This window comes from Bos indicus x Bos taurus, chromosome 3, assembly GCF_003369695.1.
Source record: "Bos indicus x Bos taurus breed Angus x Brahman F1 hybrid chromosome 3, Bos_hybrid_MaternalHap_v2.0, whole genome shotgun sequence".
NCBI classification, from domain to species: Eukaryota; Metazoa; Chordata; class Mammalia; order Artiodactyla; family Bovidae; genus Bos; species Bos indicus x Bos taurus.
Window position 1 is genome coordinate 53,250,916 of NC_040078.1, and position 27,575 is coordinate 53,278,490.

Genomic DNA, 27,575 nt, shown 5'->3' on the forward strand with positions numbered 1-27,575 from the left:
TATATGGAATTTAGAAAAATGGTAACAATAACCCTGTGCATGAGACATCAAAAGAGACACTGATATATAGAACAGTCTTATAGACTCTGTGGGAGAGGGAGAGGGTGGGAAGATTTGGGAGAATGGCATTGAAACATGTATAATATCATGTATGAAACGAGATGCCAGTCCAGGTTCGATGCACAATACTAGATGCTTGGGGCTGGTGCACTGGGATGACCCAGAGGGATGGTGTGGGGAGGGAGGAGGGAGGAGGGTTCAGGATGGGGAACACATGTATACCTGTGGCGAATTCATTTCGATATTTGGCAAAACTAATAAAATTTTGTAAAGTTTAAAAATAAAATAAAATTTTTAAGAAAAAGAAAAAAAAAGCTGAAAGAAATGGCAAAAATATACTGAGCAAATATTACCTGAAATAAACCTGTTGTAGCAAGACTGTATGTGTCTGTGTATGTGTGTATGCTCAGTCATGTCTGACCCTTTGCAAAGCCATGGACTGTAGTCCATGATGCTCCTCTGTCTATGGGATTCTCCAGGCAAGAATACTGGAGTGGGTTGCTATTTCCTCCTCCAGGGGATCTTCCCAACTCAGGGATCGAACCTGTGTCTCTTGCATTGGCAGGCAGATTCTTTACCAAATGCACCATCTGGGATATACAACACAAAATAAAATTCAGAGTGAAATATAATAATAGAAGAGCCCCAAAGGTTTTTGGAGGTGCAAGGTGGACAGTCCTTCTGGGGAAGGCTGGGAAGGTGTTAGTAGAGAGGGTGTGGGATAGGTTCCAGGTAAAGGCCAGATGGTGATAGTAAGTCAGTGAGTCAGGGCTGATAATGACGGACAGGTTTGTGCAGGAAATTTATGCCCAGGCCTAACCCTCCTCAGACAAACTGTGGGTCCTGATGCTTCAAGCAGCAAATCTACAGTCATTTGATGGTCAAGTGACGTAGTGCCCTGACTAGCACAGACCCTGAGGTCTATAAAAATAGTTCTTAATGGTAAAAAGGAAAACCCTGCCAGGGAACATATCACAACCATGAACTTACATTTAACTTAAAACATAATGAAAAATTCATCTTATCCTACGGAGAAATTTGCAAATCCACGATTACACTGGAGATCTTAAAAATGCCTCACTCAAAAATTACACATCAAGAAAAAAGAAAAATGTACACCTATAGAGAAATTGAACAATTAATAAGCTGTTCCAGCAGTCCTTCAGAGAAGGCAATGGCACCCCACTCCAGTCCTCTTGCCTGGAAAATCCCATGGATGGAGGAGCCTGGAAGGCTGCAGTCCATGGGATCACTGAGGGTCGAACATGACTGAGCGACTTCACTTTCACTTTTCACTTTCATGCATTGGAGAAGGAAATGGCAGCCCACTCCAGTGTTCTTGCCTGGAGAATCCCAGGGATGGGGAAGCCTGGTGGGCTGCCGTCTATGGGGTCACACAGAATCGGACACGACTGAAGTGACTTAGCAATAGCAACAGTCCTTACAAATCTCGGAATCAACAAAGAGAGGTTACATGATTTTTTTAAGCACAGGTGGAGCTAATATGAAAACTGAACTCTCACAAACAACCAATGAGGTAAATTTTATTAAAGTCTCATTTGATAAACAAGAAATCTGAGACACAGAGGTTAAGTAACTTGTTCATGGTCACACAACTGAGATACAAGCAGAGCTGGCATGTGAATCCAGACATTTTTTATTTCAGAGTTCAACTTTTAACCATAATGTTGAGGAATTGAGGCAAAACCAAAGAATTAATAACATAGAAAACAGAAATGTTAGAGGCATTCAAGAAATTAAAAACTGAACTGCCTATAAGAGCAATCTGAAATTTTTAAAAATGAATAAGGCACATACCAATCATGGATAAAAAAGAAGACATAATTACCAATATAGTAGAAATTGTAAAATACATAAGAGAATACTGTCATCAACCTTATGCCACGAAGTGTTAAAACAAAGACAAAATGGGCAATTTTCTGAAAAGATTTCAATTCCTAAAACTGATTCAAAAAGTTTAAAACTAATTAAACATTGCAATTAAAGAGATTGATTCTGTAGTTAAATTGCATTATTTCTCCCCCAGTAAGACACCATACTCACTGGTTTTTATAGTTAATATTCTTTTCAGAAAACTTTTAGGAAACTATTGTTCATATTCTATGCCATACTTACGTACAATAGAAAAGGATATGAGCTTTATTAAAAAGACCCAAAGTGAACTTAAATACAGATGGGGGGATGAGTGCTATATTATTCTTTATACTTTTTTTCTGTACTTTAAATATTTCATATTAAAAAGGGGTTCTGGGGGACTTCCCTGGGGGTCCAGCAGTTAAGTCTCTGTGCTTCCAATGCAGGGGCCACGGGTTTGATCCTCAGTCAGGGAACTAAGATCCCACATGCTGCACTGCATGGCCAAAAAGGAAATAAATAAACAAATTTATTCAAAATTTAATTAATAATCACTGAATCAATATCTTTTAAGTAATTTTTTTCAAGTTTCTGTTTCCCAGGGGATGGCTCCAATACTTCAGACCTACATCTAAACAAACTTTTTCAGCTTGAACCTAACTTTCTTTTTCAGCCTGAAGAAAAAAGAATAGCTGTTTTTCTTCAGTTAGTTTCTGAGTCTATGACCTTTTGAACATGCTACCACTTGAGTTTCCAAAATAATTTTATGAAATTCCTACCCCAAGAACCTTCAAAGCCCTGCCATTTTTCAGTCACCAGTCCTGCCTCTATGGGGAATTTAAAAATAACTCACTCTAATTCTTTCCTTAAAGGTATATTCTTGTTAAACTTCGTGACCTAAAGAGGAAACCATCTTGGGGAAGAATTAACCCATATTAAAGCATGGGCTTGGAAAGAGTCTAAAAGCACAGGCTTGAAACTCCATGATTAGACTGCTTAATTTCAGCATAAGTTACAATAGGCAGATTACCTCAGAGCAAAAATTGTCACATGCTGTTTCATGAGGTTACTAGAGAAATCTGGAAAGGTCACAACACAAGTTTCCAATTTCTTCATTGACCCCACAGGAAAATCTACATTCCAAGAAATACATTAGAGAGTTAACAAAAGTTAAGTTTAGATGTGGTGAGTAATATTATGGTTTTTATTACAGCCATGCAATAGGAAAGAATTTAAGATTAAAGTTCAGGGTAAAAATATTTTAATTTGTGGATTATAATGGCTTGCTTACTATCTGTGATTCAGCTGAGGCCATTCTAAGGAAGAACTGAAAACTCTCGTAGAAAAAGACTTTATGAATTTGGAGATAAGTGATTTCAATTACTACTCAGATTCTTACTCCTAATCCTGATATTAAATTATTGCATATTATCCTTTAGTGAGTTCCCCAGTCCAATTGATATGGAATAATAATAATAATCAGTTTTCACTACTAAAAACACAAAATGCATGAGGATTATATTAAAAATTTATCAGAGTTTTATTTAAAATTCACTATTTAAATGAAATATGATGTGCATGGTTTTTGGAAAGATGAGATCAGATGTCTTTTGAAGAGTAAAGTCACTTTAATTTATCTGTTTTTATGTAGAGGGACATTGTTTCTTCAGGGGCAACTTAGTTGTCCTTTTCTATGTCATTGTTGTTTAGTCGCTAAGTCATGTCCAACTCTTTTGTGACCCCATGGATTGTAGCCCACCAGGGTCCTCTGTCCGTGAGATTTCCCAGGCAAGAATACTGGAGTGGGTTGCCATTGCCCAGAGATTGAACTTGTGTCTTCCGCATTGGCAGGTGAATTCTTTATCACTGAGCCACCTGGAAAGACCATTATTTTCTATATAAACCCCTATTGTCTATGAAGCTAGCAATATTGATGCTGTGCATGTTTAAGGTCACACTGACCTGTAGTATGTCATATACTATAAAATAAGTTACACTGGAATTCTACTACTGATCCCCTAGGGTGGGCAATATGTATACATTTTTCCATGTTGATTTGTGTTGATTTTTTTTAGTGTATTTTTAACAAAATGAACTGTCTTTGTGAAGACCGATCATTTTCTCAATCTGAGCATCTTGAATTGTCTACATTCTTTTTATTGTCTGCTGTTTTACTTTCTTCTCCATGAATGATACTCAAAAACATTGTACCAGAATTTCCTTGAGGTTTATTCATTGATTTTCTTGTCATTGTTGTATTGCTAGAGTGCATTGTTATTGTTGCTTCTTTCAGTGTTTACATGGATGATATGCTTATTGAATGATATGCTTATTCAACACCAAAACCCTGGAGATTTTCTATTTATTCACTTGATACATCAATTGCACTCATCTCACACACTAGTCAAGTAATGCTCAAAATTCTCCAAGCCAGGCTTCAACAATACATGAACTGTGAACTTCCAGATGTTCAAGCTGGTTTTAGAAAAGACAGAGGAACCAGAGATCAAATTGCCAACATCCGCTGGATCATCAAAAAAGTAAAAAAGTTCCAGAAAAACATCTATTTCTGCTTTATTGACTATGCCAAAGCCTTTGACTGTGTGGATCACAATAAACTGTGGAAAATTCTAAAAGAGATGGGAATACCAGACCACCCGACCTGCCTCTTGAGAAACCTATATGCAGGTCAGGAAGCAACAGTTAGAACTGGATGTGGAACAACACACTGGTTCCAAATAGGAAAAGGAGTACGTCAAGGCTGTATATTGTCACTCTGCTTATTGAACTTATATGCAGAGTACATCATGAGAAATGTTGGGCTGAATGAAGCACAAGCTGGAATTAAGATTGCTGGGAGAAATATCAATAACCTCCAATATGCAGATGACACCACCCTTATGGCAGAAAGTGAAGAAGAACTAAAGAGGCTCTTGATGAAAGTGAAAGAGGAGAGTGAAAAAGTTGGCTTATAGCTCAACATTCAGAAAACGAAGATCATGGCATCTGGTTCCATCACGTCATGGGAAATAGATGGGGAAACAGTGGAAACAGTGTCAGACTTTATTTTGGGGGGCTCCAAAATCACTGCAGATGGTGATTGCAGCCATGAAATTAAAAGACACTTACTCCTTGGAAGGAAAGTTATGACCAGCCTAGATAGCATATTAGAAAGCAGAGACATTACTTTGTCAACAAAGGTCCATCCAGTCAAGCCTATGGTTTTTCCAGTAGTCATGTATGGATGTAAAAGTTGGACTCTAAAGAAAGCTGAGAACCAAAGAATTGATGCTTTTGAACTGCGGTGTCGGAGAAGACTCTTGAGAGTCCCTTGGACTGAAAGGAGATCCAACCAGTCCATCCTAAAGGAGATCAGTCCTGGGTGTTCATTGGAAGGACTGATGCTGAAGCTGAAACTCCAATACTTTGGCCATCTGATGTGGAGAGCTGACTCATCGGAAAAAAACCCTGATGCTGGGAAAGATTGAGGGTAGGAGGAAAAGGGGACGACAGAGGATGAGATGGTTGGGTGGCATCACCGACTCAATGGATATGAGTTTGGGTAAACTCTGGGAGTTGGTGATGGACAGGGAGGCCTGGCGTGCTGTGGTTCATGAGGTTGCAAAGAGTCGGACACAACTGAGCAACTGAACTGAACTGAACTGAACTGATACATCAATAAATATTTGTTTCACATCTATCCACTGTGCAATAGGTTCTGGAAATGAAAAACCTAAATTAGACACTTGAGGCATTCAGTGTCTTCCTCAGTCTCTTTCCCCTTTCCTACCCCCCCACCCCTGCACCTTCACCTGGCTAATTCATACCCACCCTTCAGGTTAAGTTATTCAGAAGAGGAGTAGGAGAATGACTACAAACAGAACATTAATTTGGTTCAAGAACAACACTGGCAACTTTAACAAGAGTGTTTTCAATGGGATGGAGGGCATGGAGGGGTCAAATACAGACTACAGGTGACACAAGTGAGGAGTTAGAGCCAACGAGGACAGACTCTTTATTTTAAAACACAAGTAGCAAAAAAGGAGGAAACAGATACTGTAGTAACGCATGGGGAAGAGACTGTTCATAAAAAAGTTTGGTTTTGGTTAGGAAGAAATTTGAGTATGATTTTAAACTTAGAAACAAAGAGCAAATCATTGGGAGAAATTGACAATACAGAAAAAAATGAAGATAATTTATGTGGCGAGCTCCAGAGTAGTGATATGATGTTTTACGGGTGTTGATCTTGGTCTTGGGAGGGAAAGACATCTCTCCCCCAGGAATATTAGGGAAAGAAGTAATATGACGACAGTTAGAATCTGAAACTGAGAGTAGTGAAGTGAAAAATATGAGAAAAGCCTCTCATCTCTGTTGGGAAAAATGGAATATAAATCATGTTCTAAGAAGAAGATAGACAACGAAGAAGCAAACAGTTTGAGAATGATGAATGTTTGGAAATGTTTTTATGAGGAATGCATGCTGTGTGCTCCCTTTTGTCCCTCAATCCATTCTACCTGCTTTGTGCCCTGAGATGCCATGGGTTATACTAACCAGTTTCCTAACTCTCTAACTTCTGGTTGGTTTCAACCAATGAGAGCAAAGAGAGTCGGGAATATTTATCCTACCAGGTCTTTTTCTGCCTGGCCATGAGCTGCCAGTGGCAAGAGTTCCTCTCCCAAGGAACACAGCTGATGTTAGGAGGCCTTCCCTTATAGCTACTAGTCTTGGTAGCTTCCTCTTCCTTTTAGGCTTCGGAGAGTAATGGCTTTTCCTCTGTTGCTGACCCCAGGACATTTTGCCATCCTGTTTTCCCATAACCTGGCTTACATCTGAACAAATAGCCTTCCTATTGAACTTTCCTCACACTTGAGTGTGCCATTTGTTTCTTCTCTGGGATCCTGACTGACACAGAATGCAAGAGGAAGTTGAGTGGAGACAAGTAAAAGCATTGTCTTAAGCACCTTGCCTAAGTTTGTCATGCTCATTTTCTCTGGGTGATCTTGCTATCCATGAGAAGATGCAGATAAAGAGGATGGTGGGATTCATGGAAGCTTGTAGGTGGAAGAATACATGTGGCAAAAGAAAAGAGAGAGGAATAGAGGGTACTGGTGAATGGGTCATTGAAATTACTGGCTTAGACCTAAGAGCTATGTTCTCCATGTGCATTTTGAGTGAGAGAAACACTTTTCTACTGGTTTCTTAAGTCTTTATGGCTGAATTATGATCTCCCTTGTATTTGCCTGTATATTCAGTGAAGCTTCAGAAAACAGAAACATACACACACACACACACACATATATGCACAAACACACTGTAGGTCACTCTAGATCTGAAAGTGTTATTGGACTGTCCTAGACTGAATTGTGCACCCCTGAATTCATAGGCTGAAGCTCTAACAACCAATGTGATTATATTTGGAGACAGAACCTTTAAGGAGGTAATGATGGTTAAATGGGGCTTCCCAGGTTGGCTAGTGGTAAAGAACCTGCCTGCCAATCCAGAAGATATAAGAGACACCGGTTCAATCCCTGGTTCAGGAAGACCCCCTGAAGGAAGGCATAGCAACTCACTATTCTTGCCTGGAGAATCCCCACGGACAGAGGAGTCCGGCAGGCTAAAGTTCATAGGGTCACAAAGAGTCAGCCACTTGACTAAAGCAACTTCGAAGCATGCACGAGTTAGGTTAAATGAAATCATTAAGGTAGGGCTTTAATCCAATAGGATCGGTGTTCTTACCAGAAGAGAAAGAGACACTGGGGATACATGCAAAGAGACAGATCACATTAGGTTACAGCAAGAAGGCAGCTGTCTGCAAGCTAAGAGGAGAGTCCTCATCAGAAACTAGCTCTGTTGACACCTTGAGCTTGGACTTCCAGCCTCCAGAACTAAGAGAACTGAGAGAATATAAATTTCTGTTAAGTAACCCAGCCTGTGATACTCTGCTATGGCAGCCCAAGCAGTCTGATATATGGACCACCTAAATTTTTGCATATCAAAGGGAACCATACTTCATTGGTCATGGAATCCAGTGAGGCAAAATACTCCATTCTGCCCACTTGCACTGGCCTCTCATCTCCTCTTTATTGACTATGATTTACTCTCCAAGCCCAGTTCCAATTTCACCACTGGGCAACCTCCCAATTCTCTGGTGGCTCAGATGGTAAAGCATCTGCCTACAATGCAGAAGACCCAGGTTCAATCCCTGGGTCAGGAAGATCCTCTGGAGAAGGAAATGGCAGTGTTCTTGCCTGGTAAATCTCGTGGATGGAGGAGCCTGGTAGGCTACATTCCATGGGGTTGCAAAGAGTTGGACACGCCTGAGCAACTTCACTTCACTTTATCTTCCCTCTTCCCTAAAGGAATTCACTCTTTAGGAATTCAACCTCTCTGTTCTATAATCCCATGTTTTTATTATTACCTCTCCTAGGGCCAACACATTAGAATTTTGAACTCACCCCAGCTCTTATCAATGCTGAGTATACAGCAAGCACTTAATAAATGTTTGTTGATTGATGGGTTACTTATCCTCAAAAATTAGATAAAAACTATTTAGTTTAATTTGCTTCTATACTTACAACATATTCTGAGAACAGATGAAAATTCAGGGCAAACAGTTGATTATCATAACACAGATGTGACTTTCCAGCCTTTACTATACCCTCCACAATATTCACTCAAGACCATCTCCAGCCCTGGAATGGCTGCAGAGTAGAGGTGAAAAGTTGTCGACCCCACAACTACTCTTACTAAAGCTGCCAGAACAACCACCATGTTAGAATTCTGAAGGTGGAGTGGCCTTTGAATAACTTTGGCAAATCAAACCTACCAACCCTTAGATCCCTTGCAATTCCATCCATTTAGACATTGTCTAAGACAATGGGACCACAGCAAGCTGTGTTCAGGTCTAAAAATGTGTCCGAATGGCAGCTTTTATAATTGAAAGCAATAGCTGCTTCTCCAAAATGAACTTGTGATGCTTAACAGGCTTTCCACAGCAAACACTATTAAAACAATTCCCTTGAACCTTGCATTTTACTGTTAAAACCACTGGTAGAGTTAACTTTCCCTTTTTCTTGAAGACTATATCACCTTTAAAACAAGCTCATCATCGACTAATCCATTTCCAAACCCAGTTTGGGAATCTGGGTTAAGCACAGTATAACAGAGTGAGACTGTGGCTTGATGGAGTGAGAGATCCTTCTTTATCTTAATTGGCAGAGTCCTCACAAGGGAAGACAGAGCACCGGTTCTAACTCTAATTTGTCTTCCTCACATGAATAATTCATGCTGCTTCTACACCACCAGCCACTACAACAGTAGGGGATGGTCTCTACAAGTGGATCACTGGCTGAAAAAAATGTCCCTCTCTGCCCAGCAGGAAGCTTTGGCATCTGTGTAAGTGAGAATTCTTCCTCAAGGTCAGGTTGATGGCCACTGAATGTTAAATTAGGGTATTGGGAATTTGATATTAGGAATTCCCAACTTATTGTATTTAACTAAGGCTGGCATGCCTCAATATTTAACCTTTAAAGAAATGCAAGCAGCTTTCTAAAAATAGAAGAATATGTCAGGTGAACAGTTTGAGGATATGTATATTTGAAGGTTTTACAGTCCTGCATATATCTGAAAATTGAATAGATAGAGTGATTTTTTTTGTTTTAAAACACCTAATGCTTTGTTAGGGGCAATGTGAATGAATGAATGAACAAATTAACAGATTTATAAATGGGGCTCTGTACAGATGTAGCTACACCAAAGCCCAACTGGTAAGTTTGCATTCAGTTGGCTTGTTTGTTTGGTGAGATTGTTGCCAAAGCAGAGGGTCTGACAGTTTCAACTAAAGGGATAAACTGATATAAAGATATGGGTATCTCCACCAGCTCTCTTCTTCTAGGTTTTGAAAAAAGTCTGAAGAGCAGGTCATTTAGTTTCAGCATTTGGAGCATATGTTTTCTGACAGTTGATCTACTACACACCTGAGTTGTTTTCAACATCTTCTTCCTGAATATGGGCAAGCATCATACAGACTGTGTCTGCCATTAAACAAAGACTGGGAACTGGGAAATCAAAGAATCCAGTGTGACTGAGGGAAGTTAAGGCAGAAGAGGCTGGTAGGAGTGTTTTTAGGGCAGGACAGAGGCATGGGGTGCCCCTGGGAACCAGGCAAAATCCAGGCCACTGCACGCTACGAGAGAACTCAGGGAGGCTGCAGAAGGGGAAGCTAAGACAGGCCAGAAAGGAAGAATTTGTAGTAGATGACCTTATGAGATTTTAGGCTTTAGAAAGACAGAGAAAAAAGTGGTAAAAGGAAGAACTTTAGTGGGTTTTATTGAAGTTGAAAATAATAGTTTGGTAGTTTGAGGTTTAAAAAAAAAAAAGAAAAACCAGAAACAAATGTAGGTGCACACCTATGTACACACACTCACACTCACACATGCCATGTTGTACACCCATACAAAGTGAAATGCACTTTCCTCTCTTCTCTTCAAGCAAAGAAAACATCTGTGAGTAAGGGTAACTCTCCTCACCTCACCCACCCAAAAAAGGAGGTGACCATGTGTGTGGTTAAGATGGAGGAGCAGGGCCACCAGAAAGGTGGATGCCCTGCACCCCACCTGTCAGAGCCCAGGGGACCAGGGACAGGACACCAGAACCTCTACTATGGCTGCTGCAGAAAATTCAAAACTACAGATCGTGGGAGCAAGCAGAAACCCAGGTGACATCAGGCTGCAAATCCCACTCAGACAGTTTGAGTCCTGAAACCTCAACGTTGTCTAGAACGTCATCTGGTTCTCCAGCCTGTGTGGTTCAGGCAAACACAGGAAAACCACACATGTACAGAAGAAGGCAAAGCTCTTCAAGTGGCAATTCAAGTTCCCTTCAAGAGGGAACAGAAAGAGGGGGAGGAGAGGGAATTATAGTTCAGATATGAAAATGGAAAGTAACTGAAATAGCGGAGAGAACTAAGACCCAGAAATGATGCCACTGGCAAACACAACCCACTCCAGTGTTCTTGCCTGGGAAATCCCATGGACAAAGAAGCCTGGTGGACTACAGCCCACGGGGCCACAAGAGTCGGACATAGCTTAGCGACTAAACCACCAACCACCAAAGGGTAGCTATGTCTAGTAATTATCATTATTCCCCAGGCTCCACATTGACCAGGAACTTATCCAAATTAGTTTAGTTTCTCCAAACTAATCAGGAACCACATTCTCCTGAGTTGATCTGCTAAGGTGTAGAACTGGAAGCAATTCTCATTTTCTGTAAATATGTGGGCCTTTTTATCCAGAGAATACAGACTCTCACGGTATGAATAAAGTCAAAAGAATGTAAACACTGTCTCTAATTCTCCCTAGTGAGGGGGACAAAGTAGAAAGTCCTTATCCAAAGAGAGTAGGGGGAAGGTTGCACTTCTCACTGTTTTAAGCAGAAGATTTCAAGATAAGAAGGTGGAGTTGTTCTACACAGGGCTGAAATGTACAGTCATGCAGTTTGTAAAGTGCAAGAAGGTCCCCTGGCTGAACAGGTGAGTGAGAGATGAAATCCAGTCTTGGCAGGACCACAACTACTCAGATGAAGAGGTGTCTCTTCCATTACTGAAAGGTAGTATATGTTTGCCTCTCTACATACCTGTGAAGCTGGGGTGACCCAAAGTCTATGACTTTTCCTAATTCTCAAAAATGTGCCACATAACCCAGTGGTGGTCCTGCTTTCCACAGGTCAAGTGGCCCAAGAAACCAGAGTTGCTCCAGAGTTGAGATGCAAGGAACAGTCCTCTATCGGCGGTCTTCAGAAAGTGTAGTTGTAGCCACCTGGACAGCCTTGTTGTATGACCTGTTGCCTCAGGCCTCCAGAGAGAAACTGACTCTTTCTGTTTATCATGTGAATTCAGTTTGACCTAGATTCATTTGGAGCAGGTTAGGAATTCAGGAGCTAAAGCTGCCCACCCACAAGTGGCTCACTAATTTTTTTTAAGATAATACTTAAAATTCAAACAAAACTATCCATTTGCCTCAGCCAGCACTGCATTAAGGTCTGTATGTTCCAGCTAGTTTAGAGGATAAGCTGGTAACCATGGGGGAGAAAGGTCTATAACAAAGCATCACTTATGTGGGGAGTCCAGGCCTCCAAAAGGGATTATTCTATGTACCCCACCCCTATACCTCCTTATCCTTACCGCCCTAAGTAGCTTTAAGTCCTGTTCTCCTATTTGGGTGTCCATCCTAAAAAAATAGGCTATCCTACTTGTTAAGATACCTTGAACCTTTTATTTAGCTGCCTCGTATTTAAGCTTTTTCTTACATCAAAGGGGCTTAATATCTCCTGTTCAATATTTCCCAAAAGGATAAAATTAGGTAACTATATGACAATGTTTTGTCACCCACAGATGAAGAATCACTTCTTGCTTCCTAATCACTCCGTGCTTCCTTTGTACAACTGTTTTCTTCAAACATTTTCTGTGAATCAAATTCAGATTTAAAAGTCCTGGGGATGCTCACAACTTAAGGAAATCTCATGGTGAAGAATTTTGTCAAAGGCAGACCTAAAAAGAATCACTCATGACTTTTCTGAGCCTCCACATTGGGTTAACTTAGATGATGATGTCAAACATCATGAAACCAATCTTGTTTCATTTAATAGTTTAGGGGTTTTCAAGCCACTTTCACACACCTGTCATGTGATGCCCATAACCATGACCAGGAGTTCGTGGTCAGACACGATTGTCCTCAGTTGCCAAGAGAAGAAGCTGAGGCACAGGGAGTTAATGATACACAGTTAATGGATCTGTGTTGAAGGTTTGGATGGTGTCAAAGCTCTTTCCCTAACCTGTGCAAAACAGCTCGAGGACAAAAAAGCAGGAATCATCTGTGTTCTGCAGACATGGAAATAATTTTCTGTAAGCATTCATGCCCTCAAACCCTTAAAATTCAAAAGTCAAAATCTCCAAAACATAAAATTCTAAATGAATAGAGGAGACTGCTGACATCTTCAAGGCTGAAAGGCAACAAATGCAGTATCACCATGATAAAAAATGATTAAGTGCTAATCATACCAGCTGGGATATCATCAAATTTTGCATTAGCAGCATAGTAGAGTTATTAAGTACATTATGTTAAAAGTGCATCCTGCCAGAATCTTTGCATTTTTCCACCAAAAATAAAAAGGACCTTAAATCAACGTTAAAAGGATAGAAAGTAAAAAGATAAAATGATGTCATTTACACACAGAGTTGGGGAAGTGGCCTCAATGAACAGGCAGTTGAGGCCTGCAGTTTCCAAATGTCAATTTGGAGAATGTATTAGGCAGAGGTGGGGCGGCGGCCAAGAGGAGCAACCCAACATCCAAGGAGCAGTGGCTGCATGGGTGCAGGAGGGCTGAGAGGAGCTACTCCACATTCAAGGTCAGCAGGGGTGGCGGTGAGGAGATACCCCTCGTCCAAGGTAAGAGAAACCCAAGTAAGATGGTAGGTGTTGCAAGAGGGCATCAGAGGGCAGACACATTGAAACCATACTCACAGAAAACTAGTCAATCTGATCACACAGACCACAGCCTTGTCTAACTCAATGAAACTAAGCCATGCCATGTGTGGCCACCCTAGATGGACGGGTCATGGTGGAGAGGTCTGATAGAATGTAGTCCACTGGAGGAGAGACTGGCAAACCATCTCAATATTCTTGCTTTGAGAACCCCATGAACAGTATGAAAAGACAAAATGATAGGATACTTAAAGGGGAACTCCCCGGGTTGGAGGTGCCCAATATGCTCCGGGAGATTAGTGGAGAAATAACTCCACAAAGAATGAAGGGATGGAGCCAAAGAAAAAACAATACCCAGCTGTAGATGTGACTGGTGATAGAAGCAAGGTCCAATGCTGTAAAGAGCAATATTGCATACAAACCTGGAATGTCAGGTCCATGAATCAAGGCAAATCGGAAGTGGTCAAACAGGAGATGGCAAGAGTGAAGGTCGACATTCTAGGAATCAGTGAACTAAAACAGACTGGAATGGGTGAATTTAACTCAGATGACCATTATATCTACTACTGTGGGCAGGAATCCCTTAGAAGAAATGGGGTAGCCATCATGGTGAACAAAAGAGAACGAAATGCAGTACTTGGATGCAATCTCAAAAATGACAGAATATTCTCTGTTCGTTTCCAAGGCAAACCATTCAATATCACAGTAATCCAAGTCTATGCCCCAACCAGTAATGCTGAAGAAGTTGAAGTTGAATGGTTCTATCAAGACCTCCAAGACCTTTTAGAACTAACACCCAAAAAAGGTGTCCTTTCCATTATAAGGGACTAGAATCCAAAAGTAGGAAGTCAAGAAACACCTGGAGTAACAGGCAAATTTGGCCTAGGAGTACGGAATGAAGCAGGGCAAAGACTAATAGAGTTTTGCCAAGAGAACACACTGGTCATAGCAAACACTCTCTTCCAACAACACAAGAGAAGAGTCTACATATGGACATCACCAGATGGTCAACACCGAAATCAGATTGATTATATTCTTTGCAGCCAAAGATGGAGAAGCTCTATACAGTCAGCAAAAACAAGATTGGGAGCTGACTCCCAGTCATGAACTCCCAGATCATGAACTCCTTATTGCCAAATTCAGACTTAAATTGAAGAAAGTGGGGAAAACCATTACAGCATTCTGGTATGACATAAATCAAATCCCTTATGATTATACAGTGGAAGTGAGAAATAGATTTAAGGGACTAGATCTGATAGACAGAGTGCCTGATGAACTATGGACGGAGGTTTGTGACATTGTACAGGAGACAGGGATCAAGACCATCCCCATGGAAAGAAAATGCAAAAAAGCAAAATGGCTGTCTGAGGAGGCCTTACAAATAGCTGTGAAAAGAAGAGAAGTGAAAAGCAGAGGAGAAAAGGAAAGATATAAGCATCTGAATGCAGAGTTCCAAAGAAGAGCAAGGAGAGATAAGAAAGCCTTCCTCAGCGATCAATGCAAAGAAATAGAGGAAAATAACAGAATGGGAAAGACTAGAGATCTCTTCAAGAAAATTAGAGATACCAAGGGAACATTTCATGTAAAGATGGGCTCGATAAAGGACAGAAATGGGATGGACCTAACAGAAGCAGAAGATATTAAGAAGAGGTGGCAAGAATACACAGAAGAACTGTACAAATAAGATCTTCATGACCCAGATAATCACGATGGTGTGATCACTCACCTAGGGCCAGATATCCTGGAATGTGAAGTCAAGTGGGCCTTAAAAAACATCACTACAAACAAAGCTAGTGGAGATGGTAGAATTCCAGTTGAGCTCTTTCAAATCCTGAAAGATGATGCTGTGAAAGTGCTGTACTCAATATGCCAGCAAATTTGGAAAACTCAGCAGTGGCCACAGGACTGGAAAAGGGCAGTTTTCATTCCAATCCCAAAGAAAGGCAATGCCAAAGAAGGCTCAAACTACCACACAATTGCACTCATCTCACACGCTAGTAAAGTAATGCTCAAAATTCTCCAAGCCAGGCTTAAGCAGTACATGAACCGTGAACTTCCAAATGTTCAAGCTGCTTTTAGAAAAGGCAGAGGAACCAGAGATCAAATTGCCAACATTTGTTGGATCATAGAACAAGAGAATTCCTGAAAAACATCTGTTTCATTGACTATGGCAAAGATTTTGACTGTGTGGATCACAAGAAACTGTGGAAAATTCTGAAAGGGATGGGAATACCAGACCACCGGACCTGCCTCTTGAGAAACCTATATGCAGGTCAGGAAGCAACAGTTAGAACTGGACATGAAACAACACACTGGTTCCAAATAGGAAAAGGAGTACGTCAAGGCTATATATTGTCACCCTGCTTATTGAATTTATATGCAGAGTACATCATGAGAAATGCTGGGCTGGATGAAGCACAAGCTGGAATTGAGATTGCTGGGAGAAATATCAATAACCTCTGATATGCAGATGATTCCACCTTTATGGCAGAAAGTGAAGAGGAACTAAAAAGCCTCTTGATGAAAGTGAAAGTGGAGAGTGAAAAAGTTGCCTTAAAGCTCAACATTCAGAAAACGAAGATTATGGCATCTGGTCCCATCACTTCATGGGAAATAGATGGGGAAACAGTGGAAACAGTGTCAGACTTTATTTTTGGGGGCTCAAAAATCACTGCAAATGGTGATTTCAGCCATGAAATTAAAAGACACTTGCTCTATGGAAGGAAAGTTATGACCAACCTAGATAGCATATTCAAAAGCAGAGATATTACTTTGCCAACAAAGGTCTGTCTAGTCAAGGCTATGGTTTTACCAGTAGTCATGTATGGATGTGAGAGTTGGACTGTGAAGAAAGCTGAGCGCCGAAGAATTGATGCTTTTGAACTGTGGTGTTGGAGAAGACTCTTGAGAGTCCCTTGGACTGCAAGGAGATCCAACCAGTCCATTCTAAAGGAGATCAGCCCTGGGTGTTGGTTGGAAGGACTGATGCTGAAGCTGAAACTCCAATACTTTGGCCACCTCATGCGACGAGTTGACTCATTGGAAAAGACCCTGATGCTGGGAGGGATTGGGGGCATGAGGAGAAGGGGACGACAGAGGATGAGATGGTTGGATGGCATCACTGACTCAATGGATATGAGTTTGGGTAAACTCTGGGAGTTGGTGATAGACAGGGAGGCCTGGTGTGCTGTGATTCATGAAGTTGCAAAGAGTCGGACACGACTGAGCGACTGAACTGAACTGAACTGAACTGAGCCTTTGTGCTAATGAGATTTTAGATAAAACTCTGATGTAAATACAACATTATCTCCCTCCACCAATCCCTCCCAAAATATCTAGAAGGGCATGCAGTGGCAGAAAATTGTCCATTGCCAGGAGAAAAATATCCTACTGTGAGTTTATCCAAGCTCTTCTGAAAGATGAAAGATGGCCAGAGCATTTCCTTATTGATCAGATAGGGCCAATTTTAACTTTGTGTAAGTCAGCCTAGGATGCATGTCCAAGAACCTCTTCATCCTCTGATTCCCCCCGTCTTCTCTTCTTTTCCTTTATTTTTGCCTTTGAACTTTTTACTTTGTGCTGGGGTATAGTCAAAAACAATGTTGTGATAGTTTCAGGTGGACCATGAAGGGCCTCAGCTATACATATTCATGTATCTGTTTTCCCCCAAACACCCTAATCATCCAAGTTGCCACATAACATTGAGCAGAGTTCCGTGTGCTATATTCTCTCCTTTTCTGATCTCCCACCTTCCTCCAGTGTCCCAGTGTATCCATCATTTTCACCCCTTCATTTGGACCACAAAGATGAGGATCCCTGCTCATTTTAGGGATGGAGAATCTATAAGGAATCCTTTTATCAGTAATTCCTTTAAGTTTTCTGTACGCATTATCTGTGGTCTTTCAGCTTCTTCTATGTAGAATGACTACAAGATGAACAAGATTTCCTGTTGGCAGTATAGGTTGTTTCTTATAGCCATCTGTACTGGCTGACAGCAGATCATGCATTGTAAAGCTAAAAGTTTTCTTTCCTACCAAGAGTAAAGAAAAGTGGCAGAATAAAGGATGTGTGGAGAATAAGAAAAACCCATCCTGTCAAATATACCTAAAGACAAGTGTATGCTTGCATAATAACTTTTTTTGCACCATTTAATTCAAATTTTCTACCTCCACCATTCCTTCATTATAGTTTCTCCCAATGGAAGATATGTTTGAAATCCATACACCTTATCATTGTTTTTTTTTATATAAATTACAGTTAAGTCATTTTTTTCAGTTGCTAAATGTTGCTAATAAAGGCCGCATCAACACCCACTTCATGCTTATTTGATAAATTCCAATAGATGATATAAACAACTGTGAGGCCAGGAGCGATCAGGGCCTTGATGCAGTCTGTGACTGAGCAGCTTTGTGGTTGGAATGTTCCTAGCTTCCAGCAACAACACAAACTCACAGGACAATGTATCAGGTTCCAGACTGTGCCTGTGGACATTTATTTGAAAAATGTTAGCTCAAAGGATTCTGAAAATGAACCATCCCCAAATATGACTTTCCTTAATGAAAGGGAGCATAGCCTGTGCATTTGCAGCCATTAAAGCTGCAATTCATATATGGTCTGCAAGACTGGATTCATTTATTCTTTAATTCAAATATTTGTTGATTGCTCATTATTTGTCTTTTCATACTATTTGTGGGGATCTCAAGGCAAGAATACTGAAGTTGTTTGCCATTCCCCTCTCCAGTGGACCACATTAAGTCAGAACTGTCCTCTATGATCCATTCAAGAGGGTGGTCCTGCACGACATGGCTCATAGCTTCAAAATTGGGGAAGGAAACGTCAAGGCTGTATATTTTCACTCTGCTTATTTAACTTATATGCAGAGTATATCATGTGAAATGCTAGGCTAGATGAATCACAAGCTGGAATCAAGATTTCTGGGAGAAATATCAATAACCTCAGATATACAGATTATACCTCTCTAATGGCAGACAGCAAAGAGAAATAAAGAGCCTCTTGATGAAGGTGAAAGAGGAGAGTGAGAAAGCAGGCTTAAAACCTCAACATTCAAAAAACTAAGGTCATGGTATCCAGTCCAATCACTTCATGGCAAATAGATGGATAAAAAACAGAAAAAGTGGCAGATTTAATTTTCTCAGGCTCCAAAAGCATTGTAGATGCTGACTTCAGCCATGAAATTAAAAGATGCTTGCACCTTGAAAGAAAAGCTATGACAAACCTAGACAGCATATTAAAAAGCAGAGACATCACTTTGCCAACAAAGGTTCATATAGTCAAAGCTACAGTTTTCTCAGTAGTCAGGTATGGATGTGTGAGTTGGACCATAAAGAAGGCCAAGTGCTGAAGAATTGATGCTTTTGAACTGTGGTGTTGGAGGACAGCATAGAGATCAAACCAGTTAGTCCTAAAGGAAATCAATCCTGAATATTCATTGGAAGGACTGATGTTGAAGCTGAAGCTCCAATACTTTGAGAAGTATTGTGAAGAGCCAACTAGCTAGAAAAGACCCTGACGCCGGGGTAGATTGAGGGCAGTTGGAGAAGAGGGCAACAGAGGATGAGATGGTTGGATGGCATCATTGACTCAATGGGCATGTTTGAGCAACCCCCAGGAGATAGTGAAGGACAGGGAAGTCTGGCATGCTGCAGTCCACAGGGTCACAAAGAGTCAGACATGACTTAGCAACTGAACAACAACACCATTATTTGTCAAATGTTCAAAATTCTAGGGGTACATCTGCAAATAAAACAAGACAGACTGAATATTTGTTCTTGAGGTGTTCCTGATCTAGTAAAGAGAAAAAAATAAATAAACTAAAATAATTACAAGTACTGGTAAGATATAAGAAAGAAGCAGGAGACCAAGGTGGGGAATCAAAGGAGTGGGATACAACTGCCTTAGACAGGATGAGGAAGGAAAGATGTTCTGAACAGTGATATGTAAATTGAGCCCTGAAAGATGAAAGGATGTCATCTATGCAGCAGAGCAGGGAGAACACTTTCAGTAGAAGAAAATAGCCAATTCAAAGTCTCCTAAGAAGTTTCAGGGCTTGGTGTGTTCATGGCATTGAAAGGAATTCAGTGCAAGCAGAATGTGTTCAGAGAGGCAGGCAGGTGCAAGACTGCACAAGATGTCAAAAGCTATGATCAGGAATTTTTACTTTATTCTGGGGCAGATCAGAAGCTGTTGGAGATTGCAATAGGAGAGGGGCATGAAGTAATTTATGTTCTATATTGCATGGCTACTGTGCAGACAATGGACTGAAGGAGGAAATGAGTGGATTTGGGAGACAGGAAACTTGTAATAATCCAAACAAGAGCTAGAGAGCCTGGCACAGGAGTGTAGACATGAGATGGGGAGCAGAATACAGACTTATCGTTCATTTTTGAGGTAAAATCAAAGGGACTTGCTGGTAAGTTATATGTGGAAGCTGCAGGCATGAGAGGAATCAAGGATAATTCTAAATTTTCTGCTTGGTGGGTGGTGGTGCCATTCATTGAGATGATGACAACTGCCCCTGGTTTCTTCTGTTCCAGTGCAAAACCTGTGGTACAGCAAGGCCCTTCCCCATGTGAAGCCCTAGGGTGATTTCATTTCCCTTCTTGTAGAACTTCCTGTGAAAGAGCTTTCTTGACTCTTTTGTAGTGTCAGGGAACTAAGAAATAAACCCCTGAGTTAGCCAACACAGTCCAAAGGACACCTGAGACCTATCTCAGTCCCCACCCTGGATTTCCCAGCCTCAGCTAATATGTACAGTGACAGCACACAAGACCAACTGTAGCTTATGATACTGAAGAGAATTAAAAACAACATGACAGGATAACGTCACATTTTTTCCTGGGGATTAGGCCTTGGGTACCAAACTGTGGGCCTAAGTTGCATTATTGGGTGTGTTGAGATGAATTCACACACATACACATACAGTGTCCACTAGTATCAAGTTCTTTAAAGAAAACTCAAATCAAAGATAAACAGTTGGTCGTGGGAGAGAGGAAATAATTCTTTCAGAAGGGCACTGAGAGACCAACTGAGGGTCTGCCTTCTGACAGATGGGCTTCTCCATGGCTGTGTTGTCAAACACCCTTCTGGCCAGTTAAATTCATCTGTATGGAGCCTAAACCCAACTTGAAGGCCATCAGCTTAAGGGGGATTATGGAGCTGAGGTCTAATCCATTAAAATAGCCTTGGGGGGTGGATACCATTTTTCTATTCCACAGGATTCCAAACATCTTTCCTGCTATCTGTGTGGCTCTTAATGGGAACACAACTGACATGGAGTCATTGGCCATATGTTCTTCCTTTGCCAATTTACACCATCAGTACTTACACCATCTCATAACTGTGAAAATTTTGATTATGAGAACTATTAATGGAAATCTTGCAAACATAAGGACATTGCAAAAGAATATCTCCACACCGAAAGGAGAAATAAAAGGAATGCAGACCTCATTCCATTGATCTGGACCCTGATCCCAGATCCCTACTTACTAATTAATAAAACCTCTCATCAAGATAAGGGAGTTTCCCCAGTGGTTCAACAGGTAAAGAATCCACCTGCAATGCAGGAGACACGGGTTCAATCCCTGCTTTGGGAAGATCCCCTGGGGAAAGAAATGGCAAACCACTCCATTATTATTGCCTGGAGAATCCCATGGACAGAAAAGCCTGGTGGGCTACAGTCCAAAGGGTCACAAAGATTTGGACAGGACTGAGTAACTGAGCAGCAGGATCAAGACAAGACTTCTAGGAGAAATGGAAGCACTGCAGTAAAGATACCTAAAAAGGGAGCCAGGCTTCGTACCCATCCATGGAAGAAATAGAAGATATTAAGTGTAGAACAATTTTACAAGGTATTCAAAAATATCAGCGTAAAGAAGTAGAATTCTTAAAGCTAAAAGTGAGAACTCAGAGGTTCAGGAGGATAAATTTATTTACTTATTAAACTCTGTAAAATAAATCAGCTATTTCTAAAGAACAAAATCAACATTAATCACAATCAAAATATTGATTCTGAATACATTTAATTCACTTAATGTTTATTAGAAACTGAAAACAACATCTATTTATGGATTAATGTCTTTTCAGCTCTGTAAATATTTATATCTATACAGTATAGAAATGTAAATAAAGAAATGCCAAGCAGTTCACTAATTATTTTCTAAAGTCTTAGAAAAGTAGCATTTTTTTTACTGCCCTCCCAAGGAAGAGGAAATTATCATTTTTAAAAAATCACAAAAATATCAAAACCTACAATCAATTCTTTCCCCTCAAAAAATCCTTTTTTTTTGGAACAGCATTTTTCTGCTATTCAGAATAGCAGATATTCTGAATATTATTTTTCTGAAATACTATTTTTCTGCTATTCAGAATAGCATTTTCTGAATCTTTCTTTCCTCAGGCTAGAGATAGGACCAGTTCCTTCTTCTCCAGGCTCCAATAGTAAGACATCTTTAATTAGCAGGTCACTAATTAGGTCAATTGACCGTGTTTTCACTCCTTACCGTGTACTTGCAGGTAGGAATTTTTCCTTGCTGCCCTGCTTTTTCTGCATGAATACACACAGGATTCTGTCTTTATCAATTCCCAGACTGTACCATCGTGTGGGCTGATGATCACAAACTTGTCTGGGACACAGTATGTTCCTGCTCTCTGCAGAGTCTCATCTCTATCTCGGGAAAGTTCTCACCCTTCTATCTGTAAAAGGCTTGTAGTTTCATCCATTCTATTCTATTCTTTATAAGCTTCTATTGCATGTATTGCATGTATGCAGGTCAGGAAGCAACAGTTAGAATACTGGCGTGCTGCGATTCATGGAGTCGCAAAGAGTCGGACACGACTGAGCGACTGAACTGAACTGAATTGCATGTATGCTAGATATTTCTGTCTTCCTTATCAATCACCTTTTCTTTAACCATTTCTATTCTTTCTTTTCTTTTTCATTTTGAGTGATTTCCTAACCATTTAACCCTATGTTTTCAATATTGTTTATTCTGCCTTTTTTGTTGTTGTTTAATGAGACTTTTATCTCTATGTTGACTTCGTTTCCCCATGAGTTCTTTCATTTTTACTGAGCTCTACTAATTTGCCTTTTATTTTCTTCTATTGGCTTATCATCTCGTTTTCAGTCTTTGTATATTTTTTCTGTGCTTTTGTCTCCCAGAGAGATCATGCTGCCTGTAATCTCTTTAAGATTCTTTGTCAAATTCATGGAATAATTTCTCTTTTTTTAATGTATGTTGTCTGACTTCTGCTTATCCTTTCTTTTTTTATTATTCTTATGCATACAACCTCATTTATTCCTTTCTACATTCCTCTAGAGCCCATAAGCCTGAATAAAGGATCCTCTGGACTTGAAGAATATAACATATACTTTTAGAGAAGTCTAGTTCTGCTGAGATGGAGAAGGCAATGGCACCCCACTCCAGTACTCTTGCCTGGAAAATCCCATGGACGGAGGAGCCTAGTAGGCTGCAGTCCATGGGGTCGCTAAGAGTCGGACACGACTAAGCAACTTCACTTTGACTTTTCACTTTCATGCATTGGAGAAGGAAATGGCAACCCACTCCCGTGTTCTTGCCTGGAGAATCCCAGGGACAGAGGAGCCTAGTGGGCTGCCGTCTATGGGGTCACACAGAATCGGATACGACTGAAGTGACTTAGCAGCAGCAGCAGCAGCAGTTCTGCTGAGAAGGTTGCACCTTTTCACATATCTATTGGCTATCAGTATGTGTTCTTTACAAAAAATGTCTATGCAATCTCTGCCCACTTTTTAAATCAGATTGCTTATTATTTGTTCTTGTGTGTGTTATTCATATATTTTGCATATTAACCTCTTATCAGGCATATGGTTTACAAATATTTTCTCTCTTTCAGTAGGCAGCCTCTTCGTTTTGTTGATGATTTCCTTTGCTGTACAGAATCTTTTAGTTTGATGTGGTCTCATTGCTTACTTTTGCTTTTGTTGCCTTGCTTTTAGTGTCAGGTCCAAAAAATCATTGCCAAACTTTTCACTGTTGAGTTTGATGTTAGTTGTGGACTTATCATATAAGGACTTTTGTAATATTGAGCTACATTTCCTCTATACTCACTTTGTTGAGAGATTTTATCACAAGTGGACGTTGAATTTTGCCAAATGCTTTTTTTGTATCTGTTGAGGTAATCATTTTATCCTTCATTTTGTTAATGTGGTGTATCACTGATTGACTTGTAGATGTTGAACTATCATTGCATCCTTGGAATGAATTCTACTTGATCATGTTATATGATTTTCTTAATGCATTGTTGAATTTGATCTGCTAATATTTTGTTGAGGATTTTTGCACCTATGTTCAAAGATATTGGCCTGAAAAAAATATCAGGGTAATGCTGGCCTTAGAAAATGAGTTTGGAAGCATTCCCTCCTTTTCTATATTTTTGAAGACTGATTCATAGTAGTCTCTTATGACCCTTTCATAACCTCTCTTCTTTCATTTTTGATTTTACTTATTTAGATCTTCTCTCTTTTTTTCTTGATGGGTCTAGCTAAAAGTTTGTCAATTTCATGTATCTTTTCAAAGAACCAGCTCTTGGTTTCATTGATGTTTTCTATTCTCTTTTTCATCCTTATTTCATTTATTTCTGTTCAATCTTTGTTTTTCCTTCTTTTTATTAAATTTGGGCTTTGCTTGTTGCTTGAAATGTAGCTTTGAATCTCCAAAAACAGCTTTTGTATGAATTATCATACGGAGGTTTTCCCAAATTTATATAACCATAAAACTCTCTTTGATATGAAAGTGAAAGTGAAAGTCACTCAGTTGTGTTCAACTCTTTTTGACCCTATGGACTATACAGTCCTGGAATTCTCTAGGCCAGAATACTGGAGTGGATAGCCTTTCCCTTTTCCAGGAGTGGATAGCCTTTCCCTTTTCCAGTGGATCTTCCCAACCCAGGGATCAAACCCAGGTCTTTTGCATTGCAGGCGGATTCTTTACCAGCTGAGCCACCAGGGAAGCCCAAGAATACTGGGGTGAATAGCCTATCCCTTCTCCAGTGAATCTTCCCAACCCAGGAATTGAACCGGAGTCTCCTGCATTGCAGGCAGATTCTTTATGGAGACCTCCAAAAGCCTAAAGTTCCAACACAGGTTTTATGTGTTCTTTTACCAGTGCTTCTCAGATTTTCATGTGTATGTGAAAAATTCTGAAAGAGATGGGAATACCAGACCACCTGACCAGCCTCTTGAGAAATCTGTATGCAGGTCAGGAAGCAACAGTTAGAACTGGACGCAGAACAACAGACTGGTTCCAAATGGGAAAAGAAGTACTGTATATCCAGGAGTCAAGGCTGTATATTGTCACCCTGCTTATTTAACTTATATGCAGAGTCATGAGAAACATGAGAAATGCTGAGATCATGAGAAATGCTGGGCTGGATGAAGCACAAGCTAGAATCAAGATTGCCGGGAGAAATATCAATAACCTCAGATATGCAGATGACACCACCCTTATGGCAGAAAGTGAAGAAGAGCTAAAGAGCCTCTTGATGAAAGTGAAAGAGGAGAGTGAAAAAGTTGGCTTAAAGCTCAACATTCAGAAAATGAAGATTATGGCATGTGGTCCCATCACTTTATGGCAAATAGATGGGGAAAATAAAGTGTCAGACTTTATTTTGGGGGGCTCCAAAATCACTGCAGATGGTGACTGCAGCCATGAAATTAAAAGACACTTAGTCCTTGGAAGGAAAGTTATGACTAGTCTAGACAGCATATTAAAAAGAGACATTACTTTGCCAACAAAGGTTCGTCTAGTCAAGGCTATGGTTTTTCCAGTGGTCGTGTATGGATGTGAGAGTTGGACTATAAAGAAAGCTGAGCACCAAAGAATTGATGCTTTTAAACTGTGGTGTTGGAGAAGACTCTTGAGAGTCCCTTGGACTGCAAGGAGATCCAACTAGTCCATCCTAAAGGAGATCAGTCCTGGGTGTTCATTGGAAGGACTGATGTTGAAGCTGAAACTCCAATACTTTAGCCACCTCATGCAAAGAGCTGACTCATTTGAAAAGACCCTGATGTTGGAAAAGATTGAGGTCGGGAGGAGAAGGGGACAACAGAGGATGAGATTGTTGGATGGCATCACCGACTCGAAGGACATGAGTTTGGGTAAACTCTGGGAGTTGGTGATGGACAGGGAGGCCTGGAGTTTTGCAGTCCTTGGGGTCACAAAGAGTTGGACACGACTGAGCGACTGAACTGAACTGAACTGATGAATCATTTGGTGATGGTGGAAAAGTTCAGATTCTGATTCTATAGGTCTGGGATGGAGGTCTAAGATTCTGCCATTCTTAGAGTTTTCTTGAAGCTGGGAGTACTGTTGGTCCTCAAGCTCACTTCCAGTGCCTAGCTTCTAAGCCAAAGTCTTTATTCCATTACTCATGTTTCTCTTCCTATATTTTCTATCATGGTTAATGGCATCACTATCCACATAATTGCTCAACTAGAAACTTGGGCAGCAAATTTCCTTTTCTTCACTCCTGCTAAACTCACCTCCAGTACTGATCACTATGTTGTATTTGTCTCTTGAATCCAATCCATCATCTCCATTCCCATTATCCGAGTATGGTACTTCAGTATCTTTCTGTGGACTATGAGACGATTCCTAACAAATCTGTGTTCCATCTTTTCTGTCCAAACTGTTGTCAGACACAGACTTAATTAAGACAGGCCCTCACTTTAAAATTTACAATGATGCCTCACTGCCCACTAAATAAAACCCGAACTCTTCAGGACTGAGATCTTACAGGTTCTACCTTTCTAAGCATTCTGGAGCCTTCCTCCCACTACCAATCCATGACACAATGTGCACTGTGCTCACTTTCTTCTGAACACACCATGCATGTTCCTATCTTCTTAACATTTGTCCAAGCTTCTTCCCGGCCAACAAAGTTCTCCTACCTCCTCTGTCTGGAAAGAAACTCTCATTCTTCCAAGTTTAGTATAAATATAATCTTCTTTGAGAAAAATTCCACAATTTTAATTATTTTATCTGCCTTATGTTCTCAAGGCATTTTGTTCATAAATTTGCTTATAGCACCTTTAATGCTACCCTGTAACAATTTACGCATGTGTTTTTCTAGCTAGCTCTTCAAGGGCAATGATCATGCATGGTGCATAATAAATGTTTATTTATTCAAAAAATTTGCCAATCTTATATATGATGAATGAGTAACTAAGCAAACAACCATGTTAGATGGAAGCGAGTCAACTGACTATAGATTCTTTTCAAAGTATAGACAACAGAACATCTAAATAAAATCCAGACCTACATAATCAAAAATCTGAGGAGGAAGGATCTAATATTTAACAAGGAATCCATGTGATTCTTATGCAGGCTAAGGTGTAAGAACCACTGCCTAAAATTTAAAAGAAGAAAGTTCATTGGTACCAACTTGTGCTACCAATAATCTAAAAATAATTGAGGAAATTTACCAGGAAATTCTCCTGGTAAAAGTTGAAAATTCTCTGAAGCAATGAAAAAAGTTAAGAAAGTTGATCATCAGTAAAGAACAAAAATAATACAACAATTTGGAGAGTCTTTTGAGCAAAAAACTTGCGTTGAGACTGTGACTTTTCTTTTTAATATCTTCTGGCCAACAATTTAAAGCATGTGTGTAATAATAATGTTTCAGTAAAATTAGGCTATTCCAGTTGCTGTGTTTTTCTGAAACAGAGGAATTTTTAAAAAATTCTGTCTTCTTTCTGAGGAGTATTTAAAAACCAACTTATTCCTAACTCATAGCTAAAATCACCTACTCTTCATTACTGAGATCCACTCAAAACTGAGGGCCATCTTGATGAATATGAAAGCTAAATGAAAGTTAAATTTGTCACATTCTTTACCATGCTGCACACTTTCAGAGTTTCATTAAAAAAAAATCCACATAATTAGTTTAGCTTTACCAGAAAAAAAAATGAATGACAAGGTCAGGCTCCTGACCTTTTAGTAAATTAGAGAAGATTGCCATAAATTGCACAATATAATGAAACACCAATTTGCATATTTGCTGCTATATTAAAAGGGATCAGTTTTAGCTCACAAAGCAGAACAAACAAAAACATGCATTTTAATAACTCAAATTACTCCCAGGAAGTGACCCTCAGCAGAAAGC